Raw genomic sequence first — 13,275 nt, 5'->3', positions numbered from 1 at the left:
CAGATTCATTTAGAGATAGCTTATAAATGTACCCCATACTAAGAACAACCTAATATATTGAAGACTAAAATAGGTTTACTTCTAAGGATACAGGAAGAAATCTTAAGACAGCAATATATGCATAACTAAGAGGGATTTTCTAAACAACGCATCTGCTCCCGGGATCGATCGCTTGGTAAGGGAATGAAGACGAAAATAGCCCCAAAACCCGTTCTCTTCCTCCTTTCTAACATTTAGATGGCATTTAATTTTCGGCGTTCGTATCTACGGTACAAAGTTTATTACACGACTGGTTGGTTCTCTTGCCGATTCGCTATGAATATATCCACGCAATGGAAAATTTCAGCTTGAAAATTTACCGAAACTGCTGCAGTAATGAGTCATATAATCAAAGCAAAGATTAACCTGTTTTTGCGAATTCCTCTTTCTTTTGGAAGAGTACATACAAATTCTGGATGTACCGAATTGCAAAATTTCAGTATTGATCCAAAAAACTTCTTACATGCCTTAGGCATTTAAAAAAGGCTATAGCTGAGCTTAAAAATTTCAATTTCGCTTTCAAATTCGATTTGATGTCATCATTTTGTATTCCTAAATGGTAAACACTGAAACATTTTCAGTAAAAACAGCAGTAACCCTAATTACTTTCAGTAAAAAAAGCAAATACCCCTAATTACTTATAAAATCTGTGGGAATACTGAAAGCTCTTTGTAACTGCTTCGACAAGGTATTCATTACAGCATTTTTAAAGACCCCGTACAATACGTATAAGGCATAATATTTACGTTTCTTCTCATTCGTTTAAAATTTCAAGAGTAAGATGCCCATACATTTAACTGCGAAAATTTATTTATGCCCATTTTAAATGCATTCTGGTTTAATTACAAAACTCTATTCTAATTCAATACAAAATAAACCCCAGCAACCTGAACGGGAAAAAAGCTTAACTGATTCAATTACAATATTAACAAAGCACAGTAGTTTGCAACCGTCTTCATTAGTTACATCTTACTGACTGCAACCTCAAATACCTCAAATATGTAATTTAATGAATTCATTTACCAAGTGCACAAGACACTGATTTTGAAGCGTAAATTTTCGCATTGAAAAATTTTATTTAGGCTGCTCTGCCTTTTTGCCTCATTTTCAATTCTATATGTCACACTCGTTTTCTATCCCAGAAATACGCAAATTTAATTAATATTAAAATATAAAATAAGAATAATCTGAAAGGTTTCCGGTTTGACGGTTTTGTTTAAGTTTTTTTTTACCCTTTCGCTGAGCTCGCAGTCTACTTAGCCTGCTGTTACTATCACTCCTGTTAACCCATTAATTTTACCTTTTTAACTTCATTATTCAATATCACTTTCTTCATACTTGCGCCATATACAATTCAACAAGAAAATCACAAAATTTTTATTTAACAAAATTTAGAATTCCCGACGTAGTGTTAAGTGTTGGTATATATATATTTATATTTTTTTTTATTATCAACGTTTTGTGTTACAAAATTTTACTATTTTTGCAATTACGCCACATAAAATTCAGTTCAACAACAAGTCACCAGATATTTAAAAACAGCAAATCTTAGAATTTTCCACAGACAGCCTCGAACGCTGGGAATAAAAATGTTTTAGTCCGCACAGTGTTTCCACTGCTTACTTTGAAAGCGTTGAGTTTTTTAACAGAAAAATTTGTTAACGTTTAATAAAATATTAAATAGATAATAAAATAACCTCGAAATCCAAAATCTGTACTTCCAGATGAATATATTCGGATACAGGACTACGTTATTCAATATTGGTGGCTCTAGGTACCGTTGTTTTTTTCACATTGCGAAAAACATTCATACATTCATGCAGATCTTTAATTATTTTAGTTCTTTAACAATAACATAGGGCGATAATACTTGGTGGCAGAAAAGTGAAACGCCGTTTATAGTTATTCAACGAAAAATCCCGTTTCAAAACTTTAGGGCCGTTCCCACTAAAGTTTATCTGAGCTAACGGGGACAACTAACGTAGCCGACCCATCTCCAAAACCTTTTTTCTCCCATAGGGCAGCAAGTTGAAAAATACCAGCTGCAGGTAAAGCAGAGCTAGTCGAAACATGGAACTGACTCCGTTATCTCAGATAAGCCCCAGTGGGAACGGCCCTTAATAGCCCATTTGGGCTAACGTCCCTTCTGGATAATAAGAAGCATGTGGCAATACTTAGCGCTTACAAGTTGGCAGAAGCAATTAGCGCGAAGGCTGCTATGATCCAATCAGAGTAATTACAGAATAATACCGGTTACAGCAGGTAATCAGTCCGTTTTATTAACTGCAACCGCCAATAGTTTAAAAATCAGTCCTCCGAAAAGGAGCATATACAGTTTGATGTAATTTTCAAATATTTCATAAACAGAAATTCGCTATTAAAGGAACGAGTCCTCGTTACATAACCATGGAAGATTTAATACTTACGCATACCAGTTGAAAGCTGAAAATTTTAATATCGCGAAAGAACGGAGAAGGAAACAGACGAATCCCAATGATTTGTGTAAACGCCATTTTCGGCTTCGGCGTTTAGTAGACATATTAAAAAAATGTTCTATTTTGACTGGGAAACTTGAAAACTTTAAATGCTTCATTTTTATTTTCGTTTTATTATGTCAAAACATGGTAATTTCTCATGTTTTACTACACAGTAGCAGCAAATTTTGTTACTGCGGTTGGCCAATGAATAAAGATAAACGGAAATTCAAAATTGTCCAGAGAAATAAGTTCGACGAAATTAAGAATTCATCTGAAGTTTGGAAGGTTATCAAATTATAAACAAGGTTACCTCTCTGTTAATGTCTTTAGATTAAGATCATAGTCTCTACTTTGCTGATTGTAAAACTTCTGTGATGCTAAAAAGGCCTAAGATTATAACAATTTTGAGATGTGTGAATGGTGTGAATGCAGAGACAGAAATTCTTACTGGCTACATGCAAAAATGATGACATTTTCATTACCTTATTTTACCATAGCTATTTAGTGTAATATAAATTGCAATTCATTTTAGAATTCTGTTGTCTCGTACAAATAAACTCAATAATCAGTCTTCTTCACATAAGATTTTATATTTCTAAAAACTAGACATATAAAAGAATCATCAGAAAAAAACTAATCTATGCAAAATACAAGAAACATTGTTCATAATACATTTTTTTTTTTTTTGTCAAATACTTAATGCAATTTCAAACGATATGACAAGACGTTGAAAATACTCAAAGCAATACTGAAGTGTATCTTCAGAGATCTTGCAGTATTAAAGAACCTAGTTTCTACATCAGAATTTTGAATAATTACACATAATCCTATATAAACTACCCTCATATACCTTCTCAATTAATACTGTTAGGAAGTCTTACCTTACCGTGCATGCTTTCGTGGCCAAGTCCAGTTAGCATTGAAAGATTCGTTGTTTGAATCTCAAAAAAGAATAACTGACCTTTCACGTTTCCTGCTGCGAAAAACCTATTAGAATAAACTAATAGCACCTGAACGTAAATGTGAGGAACGATAATTCATCGATACTTAGATTTGGTCGACTGGGTAGCTCGTGGAGAAGAATGTAAGGAATTATTACAATCTTCCAAGAGCGTTTTCATGGTGAAGTGATTAGCATATTCAACTAGCAATGGAAAATCCGCGGTTCGAATCTTGGACAGAATAGTTTTCATGTCTCCTGCACAGAAAAATCACTTGGCTAAAAAACAGATGACTTTAAAAAAATGTTTTGAACTAATTTAAAATGTTCTAAAACTCGTCGAAATAAAACTTATCCAAAGAGCGTATGAAATAAAGCAAAAGATATTTTTTTTCGTACCAACCAATATCACAGATGCACAACATGAAATTCGCCGAAATGCACGAGTATAAAAATATGTAATACTTTAGTACTAGTAACAGGAAAAGGGAAAAAGTTGCGCGCATTACAAACACCTTGTTTTAATCGAATATTAATTACACTTTGAATTACTTCCATACAAGATAGAAAATAAAAAATTTGCTGTTGATTACATTCGCTATGGAAGAGAGAGGCTTTTACCATGTGCATAGGTATTTCTTTTCTGACTGTTACTGTGGAGTTTTAAATATTGAATTGTTTTTGCATAATAAATAAGAGATTTTTATATAATTTTTCACTTTCTGATCGAATTTCTCCGATGAGAAGTTAGGGAGCTTCATAATTTCCAACAAAATCATATTAAGCGCTATTTTTCAATTAATGCATCTTAATCGAAAGAACATGCGTACGCATGCTAAAACAACAGACATTATTTCAGGGTAGGTAAACATAGCCGTATTATGTACCACTTAAGATTTCGAAACTGAGGGTTTTTATTTCATATTTTTTGGTCGCTTAAAGGGAAAAAAATGCTGGATGGTATATAATAACTTCCATTTACGAAATTATTTTATCTGCATGTAAGCTAACGTCAAATAAATATTTAATGAATCTTAGAAACACAAAGCTTTCTTTCAAGTGATTAAACTAAACTCTGAATTGGTCAAGGATGCTCATTATTGTTGAGATATATCTCGGATTCCTAACAAGGAATTCCTTCCCGCAGCTTGTTAAGGCGCACAAAATGAAATACCATAAAAAGTGCAAGGATATATTCAAGGACATCCAGTTCTTTTCTTTGATCAATAAGCCAATTATTGCAGATTCCTCATACAACTGAGCATATGAAAAGAGGCTGCATACATGCTTTTGAATTACCGAGCTTGAATCTGACATAGCGACGACTTCTTCAGTTGCTGGATCAACGAACACAACCTTCAGATTATCGTTTTCTGAATCGCTTAATATGTATAAATTATTTAAATCTTTCACTTTTTTTTTTTTTTTTTTTTTTTTGGCGGGCACTTGCCTATAACGGCACTGGCTACTGGCTACTCCTAAGGCCAGAAGCGGTGACCATTTTATTATGGAGGCACCTAATAGGCGGCCACCGTTACCTCTTAGATATGCTATTTTTTAGATTAAGCCTTCTTCTAATACAGTGTAAAACAGTTAAATGCTAAAAAGGAAAAATTACTGGAAAAAAGAAAATTTTCATATGATGCTGGTGCTGAAATTGCAGTACATAAGAAAATGTATTTATCAAGTACAACAGAGTAAGAATTTAAGTTTCCACAATGAAATTTCTTTTTCCTGCTATATAGAGGATTAACTATATAAATATAAAAAATATTAAAAAAATAAAATACAAAAAATTTTATAAATCTAATTGTTTACGATTTTTATCTCGCCGCTATATTTCTTCGATTCTGAGGCGTAAAATTGTTTTCTCATAAATATCATTAAAAATGAGGTGCCTCTTAGATTAAATACATAATTTTATGTTCTTACCTTAAATTTCTGGAGATTAACGCTTAAACTGATATATGCTTGTCATAACTATTTAGTTTAAAGCCAGTTGAGATGTTAGCTGGAATAAGAATAAAAAAAAAATAAACTACAGTTTTTAAAACTTTGTAAAAATACATTTAAATTTTTTTTAATCTTTAATGATAAACTTTTTTGAGGTGTTAGACTCTAATATGAAGTTTTCAAACTCCAGTCCTAATTTTTGTTTCACATCCTATTGCAATTTTATACATACTTTTCATGTATTTTATTATCATTATTATTAGAAAATCATTATTTTCATAGTCGTATTGTATTAAATTCTTTTTCATATTTAATGAACGCAATCTTATACATATTTACAACTATGACATTTATAAAATTTACCTTCTCGACATTTGGATCAAACTTTAATCGTTCGATTTACGATTATCACTGAACACTTTAGAAATATATATATATATATATGTATATTTAATCTATCAGTATCTATCTCTCTCTCTATATATAAATATAATAATCCATCAACATATATATATATATATATATATATATATGATATTCCATCAACATATGTATATATATAATCCATCAGTATCTATTAGCAGGACCCATTTTGTGTCGTTATTTTTCTTTTTAGCAAAGTTTTTATTCTTCGATTTAATACGATTTACCCTTAAAATAATGTATTTTTATGACTAACAGCTTTTAAACTGTTTATTTTAATTGCACATTTGCCAGACCAGGCTACCTTGTATAGGTTTTTCTATCATCTGTTTCAAGCTTATTTATTTTATTTTATTTTATTTATTTATTTATTGCAAATTTTTTTTCTTGTTTTCTCTTTTGTTAAGTTCAATTTTAATTTAAACTTACAGGCACGTCAGGAAAAGAGACGAAACTATTGAGATATAGCTAGAATAAGATAATTAAAATTAATAATTTTATTAATGAATTACTGCTTTCAGTCTCAATTGTTTCGTTTGACGAAATGTGCCTGTGGTATTACCTAAATTGGAGATTTCTTGCACTTTTCCGGCGCATCATAATCATCATTGGTTTTTGCGCTAAAAAACTCACTCACTCACTCACTCACTCTTGCACTTTTCCCTTGATAAGCCAGTACGAAACTTCGAATTGAGCTAATTGACCACTTATCGCAATTATTTGTATACAATTTCTTTGTCTTTAAAATGTTTTTGATTGTTTGCGAACAAAATATGATGGTGTTTTTTAGGTTTTTAAAAATTTTTTTGTCTTTTCGAATTTCCAATTTTGTTTATACTTGGTGTTACTAGTTTACTTTGGAATTCCAGTATCAAATGAACTTTAAATTATTAGCGAATTTTAACTTTTCTGTTCTTTGCAAATATTTTAAAATTTGCAGCTCAATGCGCAAATTGTTTGACCAACTAGGTCTCTCTTTTTAGTTTACTACTTTCCACTTTTATAATTCATCAATATTGTTACGAAATGTACAGGCGCGGTAAGATGACTTCCCCGCAAAGCAGTTTTAGGGTTGCCATAATATGGCAAAGGAAGGCAAAATTGCCACAGTTGGCGAGAAATCGCCCTTTTGGCGACAAAATTGGCGATATACAATGGACGGATTGAGAACCTTCTGGAACGAATTTTTACCGGTTTAGCCCAGAATGTTCTCGAACACAAGCCGAAAGCTATATAAAACCTGCTGGTTCGCAGTAACACACTAACACACTAACTGCTGGTTCGCAGTCAGTTAGTGTGTTAGTGCGAGTTAGTATCGAGTTGGTGCCTCGTGTAGCGAGCTGATAATCAGTCATTGAGCGAGTCTCGAAGTCTAGCGCCGAGTTGGTCGTCGAGTGCATCGAAGAGTCTCTTAGTGTATCGCAGTTAGTGCCTCGTCGAGTGAGTGTGTTGAGCTCCGGGAACGACTGAACCAAAGAATCGGAAGCTGTGCTCTGTGTGTCGTCTAGTACATCGCGAGTTGTAGCTTGGAGAGTCTCGAGAGTACGTGGAGTTCCGAGAACGACCGAGCAGAGTCAGGAGCTGTACTCTGGTGCTTTGCAATGAAGCTGTCTCCATCGTTATAGCCTGAACCTGAAGGCTGTGTCGCTGATTTTTCCAGCGAGTGTATAGTAGATCTTCGACGACTGTGAAACATGACTTTGGCGGTGTCCTGATTAATATTGCTAAATAAAGTGTTTTCGATAGTCCATCAAGTGCTGTCGTCGTTATTCACTCCACATCCACACGAACCCCGTAACGAACGTACCAAACTGGTGTCAACGTAACAACTGGTGTCAGAAAAGAAAAACGCAACAATATTAAATGTATTGATTAAAAAGGGGAGTAATTAAATATTGTTATTTATGTAAATTGTAATAATAACAATATTGGTGTCTTCGAATTTATGTAAATAAATAATTGACACAGATTATGTTGCTTTTTATATCATTAAAGTAATCGATACTAAGCGTTTCCATGGGCGCTACCTTGTGTTACGTTAATTATGAAATTAAATGAAGAAAACAGCCAAGCAACTTATTTTTAAACCGAATCAGCAGAAAAAAAAATTTAATATCCAGTGGCCGGCCGTCAGCCGACTTCGGCTTAGCCACTACTACTAAGGCCAGAAGTGGCGGTCACTTTATTATGGAGGCACCTAATAGTGGGCCACCTTTGCCTCCTGTGAAGGGACGGACACTTACAACGATGCCTTCTCCGGGATTCGAACCTGGGCGCATATAAGTATTCTGAACCGCACCACGCGCTTAGGAAAAAAATCCAACTTCGTGTTTGGGTACGGCTTCCGATGAGATCATTTCCTCTAAGCGTAGGAACGCCCTGACTTTAGTTGGGCTCGAGGGTACACCTTCATACCATTTGTTTACATTTTGATAGCAGTACCGAAAAGATGATTCCTATTAAGGACGTGTGTTGTATTTTTGTTGCCATGAGATTACACTTCTTATGACACTGCAGTGTGGTGAATTTTATGTAAAAAATTGAACTTTTTTTTTTTTTCTAGAGAGAAAACGTATTATTTTTTCTAGTGCTAACTCCGTAAATGTGTATTCATATTAGGTGCAGAAGGTTTTTAATAAATGCATTCTTAATTTAAAACCTTTCATATTAAAGGTGTTGGGGGTCATTAATTTATTATTTCATATTCATTAAATATCCATTCTCTGCAGATGCAGTCTCCGAAAGTATGAGACAAATCAATTTTCGCAAGTAACAAAAACGTTGTACCTAACAATTTCATGATATCTGTTGTCAGTCTGAAAAAATATAATTTATTTTTGAAGACTGACTATAGATTTGGAACAGAGAAATAGAGCTACGTATGTTGAAAGTGAATAATAATTCTGAATGCATAATATGAATTTTGCCCTCTTTTTAATGTGTAACACATTTCGTACTTTTGTATGAAAATAGTGTATATAACAGGAGGAAGTTTCTTTTCTTGTATGTACACATACATTCAATTTCATCGACAATATTGAGTACACTTTTTCTTTCATTTAAAGAGCCAGAATATTAGAAATGTGGAAGATATGGACCTTAGGATGGAAATAACGTATACATTTGCAAAGGAAATATTTTCTGCAATGTGAAAGAAAGAGAATGCAACAAAATTGCAATAATATTATACTTACTAGCAAACAATGTCATCGCAGTTGGGTCGAGATCGTCGTGCGATCCAATGTGTTTTCGTTTCTGCCCTAAATTCTCGAACTAAGCTCTTTATATAATCGAAGCGCTTCACGTTGATTTTGATATTAGAAAGATTTTATAATTTTAATATTCTATGAAACAGGAAACTATCAGTAGAACGCTGCCTGGAAATGTTTTCGTCTGGCATTATTATTCAAAGAAAACAAACTTCAGAGACACTGGAGTGCGTCATTCAACTAAAACAAAACCGCAAGGATCCCGCCTAAACGTCACTACGTCAAAAGAAAATGATGTCATCGGAAAGTATGTCCAATCTCAAGTACAGATTTTTTCCTATGCGCGTGGCGCGGTACAGAATACTTATATGCAACCCGGGCCCTTTGGTATCGCAGTCAGCTTCCCTAATCACTATACCGTCTGGTCGGCAAACAGAAAAAATATAGCTTAATAAAAACATTATCACATTCCGTTGAAATCCTAAAAGCATAAAAATATCGTGCTTAATGGAACAAAAAAGAAATAATATTAAGCACAAAAAGAGAAAGAAAGCGACAATAAAGTGACATTATTTCATTAAAAGATTTTATATAATTAAGGCAATCAGTTGCATAAGCGACGAAATAACATACTGATTAAATTATGCTATTAAGAAAGGATAATTAAGTAGATTCCATAGTATAAATGATATAACGAATTCCTAGTATAAATTTCAGTTTAGAATACTTATCTTTCCCTTTACAAGTTCTTTTAATACTTATGCCATGTAAAGGCATTGGGAAAAACAAAACAAATTTGTATTGTAAGCTCGCATTAAAGAGGAATACCTCTCTTAATTTCGAACTTCCGGGAGACACTTCCGCTCCACTGTCTTTCTCCTAAATCGAGGTCCAATAGCCAGAACGGCTAGCAATAATCTGTAATTATGAGAGTCTGAATAATCACAAAAGCGGTACGTGGTAAATGTATCAGGAATTTTAATGGCAGTTTGATAAAGACTTCCGGAAGAACTGTGACTGTAATATATGCCGTCTTCTTAGGAAGAATTAGTACTTTTTTCTTTTTCTGTAACGACATATGTTTTAACTTTAGGACGAAAATAAAAAAATCAGAATTTCATATTAATTCCAAGAAAATTTCCACTAAAAATTAGAGAAATCATAAAAAACATCTATGCTAAAGCTGAAGTAATTATTGCAGTCAAACGTGCAAAAGAGAATTTGCTAAATGCACAACTTAAAGAAACTAAAGTGGGGTTAAAAATCAAAAAAACTAAACCAGATCTTTAACCATTTGTAAAAGGTTTCTTCTTACACTAATTTAAATTAGTACTAATATTAAATAAAGTAACACGTAGAAGAATAACTGTAGGAAGTAGTAAAGCAAAGCGAGTTAGTGTAAGTTACCTAAAATTTAAGCTTACGTTTTATACAACTTAGTTGATTCTTGTTGCGTTGGTATCTCCAACATTCAAATTAGAACCCTTTTTTCACACAGGTTTTTAGGGAGTTTCCGCAGAGAAATAAAGTTGGTATTAAGTGATGGTTCAAACAAAATTCATTTGACCATATAAAAAACTTATTCTACGAATTACATGACAAGCATAGCAACTAAACAAACAAAAACTAAACATATTATGCACAACACATACTAAACATTGCACTTGAAAGGAACTTGCGGTGCGCTCAGTTTAAATCATACACGTTAATTTAAGAGACTTACAGGAGATGACAGATGCCCTAAAGTATATTATTTAAAATCAATACAATAAATGCGAGTTAAATCTTCGTCTTCGAATTCAATGACTTATAATCTTTGTCAAATGAGAGCAAACATACCATTCAAGTACATTTGGAACATCAGGCTATCCCGAGTAGGTGGATTTTCCTCTTCTAGGGCAAATAAAATTTAACTTGCTAATTTATTTACGTGATATTATTATACAGGTACTGTGTTCCGAAGAAAACCATAAATTTATTTAGTACAAATTGTAAGTGTAGAAATTTAATAATATGCATTATATTATTGATTTAATTATTTTACGTCTATAAGAACGGTATTTTAATTTAATTTCTGTTGAACAGAAGTAAGTAATTCATTCTAAAGTCCCATCAATAAAATCGCTCATTTATATCCCAACGGGACTTTTAGGACCCAATTTTAAATTTAAAAAAAAGCAATGAAAACTTATAACATTTTTATCAGTTTAATGTGAGATGTTTCTTATGCATAAAGAAATATAATAAAAAAGTTACAATCTCTTTTTCAAAAAATGAAGTAATTAAAAAGTTAAGCAAACACAAAAATTATTCTTTTCTTTAATTTTAATGCAGAAAAATAAAACAAGGTTATATGTTGAGGTTTAGATCTGACGCACGAAATATGCTCATCTCTGCTTTTAGTTGAAAGTGAAAAGTGCTGAAAGTGAAAGTGAAAAGTCTTAAGACAAATCAAAATAAACAATTTATTTGTAGCCAAAAACGTTAAAGAAATAGAAAGTTTTTTTTTTTTTTTTTTTTAATGTACAATTTTTTTATTGAAACAGAGATTACAAGATAGAAAATAAATGCCTTCCCTCTCCTACTCTAGTGTACATATACCTTTAGTCTTTTAAATTAGAAAAAATAAATATTACCTTTTCGAAACCTAGCTGATTTGAGCTAATACGGAGTTTTGGAGTTCTACCTTATATTGCACAATTTATCGATTTGGTTAGTTGTCGGTTTAGTAACATAATTTGTCGATTTGTTTTTTTATACGTCATACAAGAAAAGACATGGACCTTATAAGAAATAGACTAACCCAATTGCGTTTTCTCCCTTGTCTGGCGCATTCCCGGCTGTCACCTTGATCACATCCGGAGAAGTAGGGACGACTTCCAGAAATTAGCAATGGTTGGCTATTGCAGCGCGTACAATTGTCACGAAAAAGCTGGTGGTAGTGCCTCATTTCACAAGTAAGAATTTTTAAATATTTTTTTGACACTGAGATCGCTTTTTAAATACTTAGCATGTTTTTCAAGCATGATTAACGTTCTAAATAATTATAAAGCTGTTGCATGCTTTCAGGCTTGTATATATTTTTAGCTTTTCCTATGATGTAAGTGAATTTGTAACTTCTTCTTTTAGAAAATACTATTTTAAATCTGAACTAACATAAAAATTCAACCAAGTAATTTTCTCTTACAATTACTAAAACTATAACTAATACTAAACTATAGCTAAATACTAAAATGCCTAAAAATGAATTTTTGAAAGTTTTTCTTTAAAATTTAGAATTTTTTGCTGCTTTTTTAAATTATAGGTAAATTTTAATTCCTATCATTATAAGTAATCAAAAATAAGAATATTTAAGAACGAATAGTATACATCTTATATAGCTGGTTTTGTTGTTAAAAGCTTAGCTTATGAAGTAAAATGAAATATCTGTTTCTCAGCTTTAGTTTCAACAGAACCATATGTTGGTTTGCTAGGTTTCAAATATTATAAATCTGGATGTAAAGGTTTGACTTTTCCTTCCAGTGACGTCCGAATGATCTGCAAAAATGCAGAAATAATTTTTAGGCAGACTGAAAAGGAGTTTAAATTGAATAAAAAAAAATATTATAAATTTCATGACTCTAAAAGTCTTAAAAAGCGTAGGAACACATATATTTCCTTCTCTTCAAGACCATATTTATGATGATGAGCCAGATAAAAACCACCTGATTAAATTAATTAAAGCAGTGATATTTCAATATTTAAAAATCAGAATGTATCATGCAGTTGCATGTTACAATGAATCTAAACAGAGAGAAAATATTCGAAGCAGATTTCCTAAATTAATTTTATTTAAGCATCAATAAACCATATTATCTGTTTCTCTTCCTCTCTCTCTCTAAATATATATATATATAGGTGTGTGTATTTACATTAATAGATAAATAGATATAATCTTGTTTTCACAAATATTTGATATAAAAAGTGAAGTAAGCGAATTTTTCAATGCAACAAATATCCTAAATTGTTTACTTTCATACATATGTATTTATGGATGTATAGTCATTCTGCTTAAAGTATTTACAGGTATATAAAATTATAAGGTTACTTTAGGCCCATTAATAAAAATTTAAGATTGTACATAATATCTTGTATTTTATAGTAATTTTTTTTTAAATTTATTTCTAGTTCCGCATAAGATTTTTTTATTTACTGCGAATTTTTTTTAAATTTTTCATTACACTCAGAAAAGTTT

The 13,275-nt window shown here is 31.9% G+C and overlaps 1 protein-coding gene across 10 annotated transcripts in view; it reads right to left on the bottom strand.

Moving 5' to 3' along the window:
* The window catches only part of LOC118187848 (uncharacterized), a 323,471-nt gene that overhangs the window by 179,990 nt on the left and 130,206 nt on the right, over positions 1 to 13,275 (bottom strand). For 2 of the 10 annotated variants that reach the window (XM_085816946.1, XM_035358131.2), the window contains one exon: positions 5,389 to 5,467. The exons of 7 other annotated variants lie outside the window; for them this stretch is intronic. The gene's annotated coding sequence lies outside the window, so the exon portion shown is untranslated. Of the gene's footprint in view, positions 1 to 5,388; positions 5,468 to 11,844; positions 12,153 to 13,275 lie in introns of those variants that run through there. One more of the 10 variants, XM_085816947.1, reaches the window with a different exon arrangement.

The sequence above is a fragment of the Stegodyphus dumicola genome, chromosome 5 (genome assembly GCF_044657685.1).
Source record: "Stegodyphus dumicola isolate Sdum_Otavi_A_Nest chromosome 5, ASM4465768v1".
Lineage (NCBI taxonomy): Eukaryota > Metazoa > Arthropoda > Arachnida > Araneae > Eresidae > Stegodyphus > Stegodyphus dumicola.
This window is presented reverse-complemented; position numbering and strand designations above follow the sequence as displayed.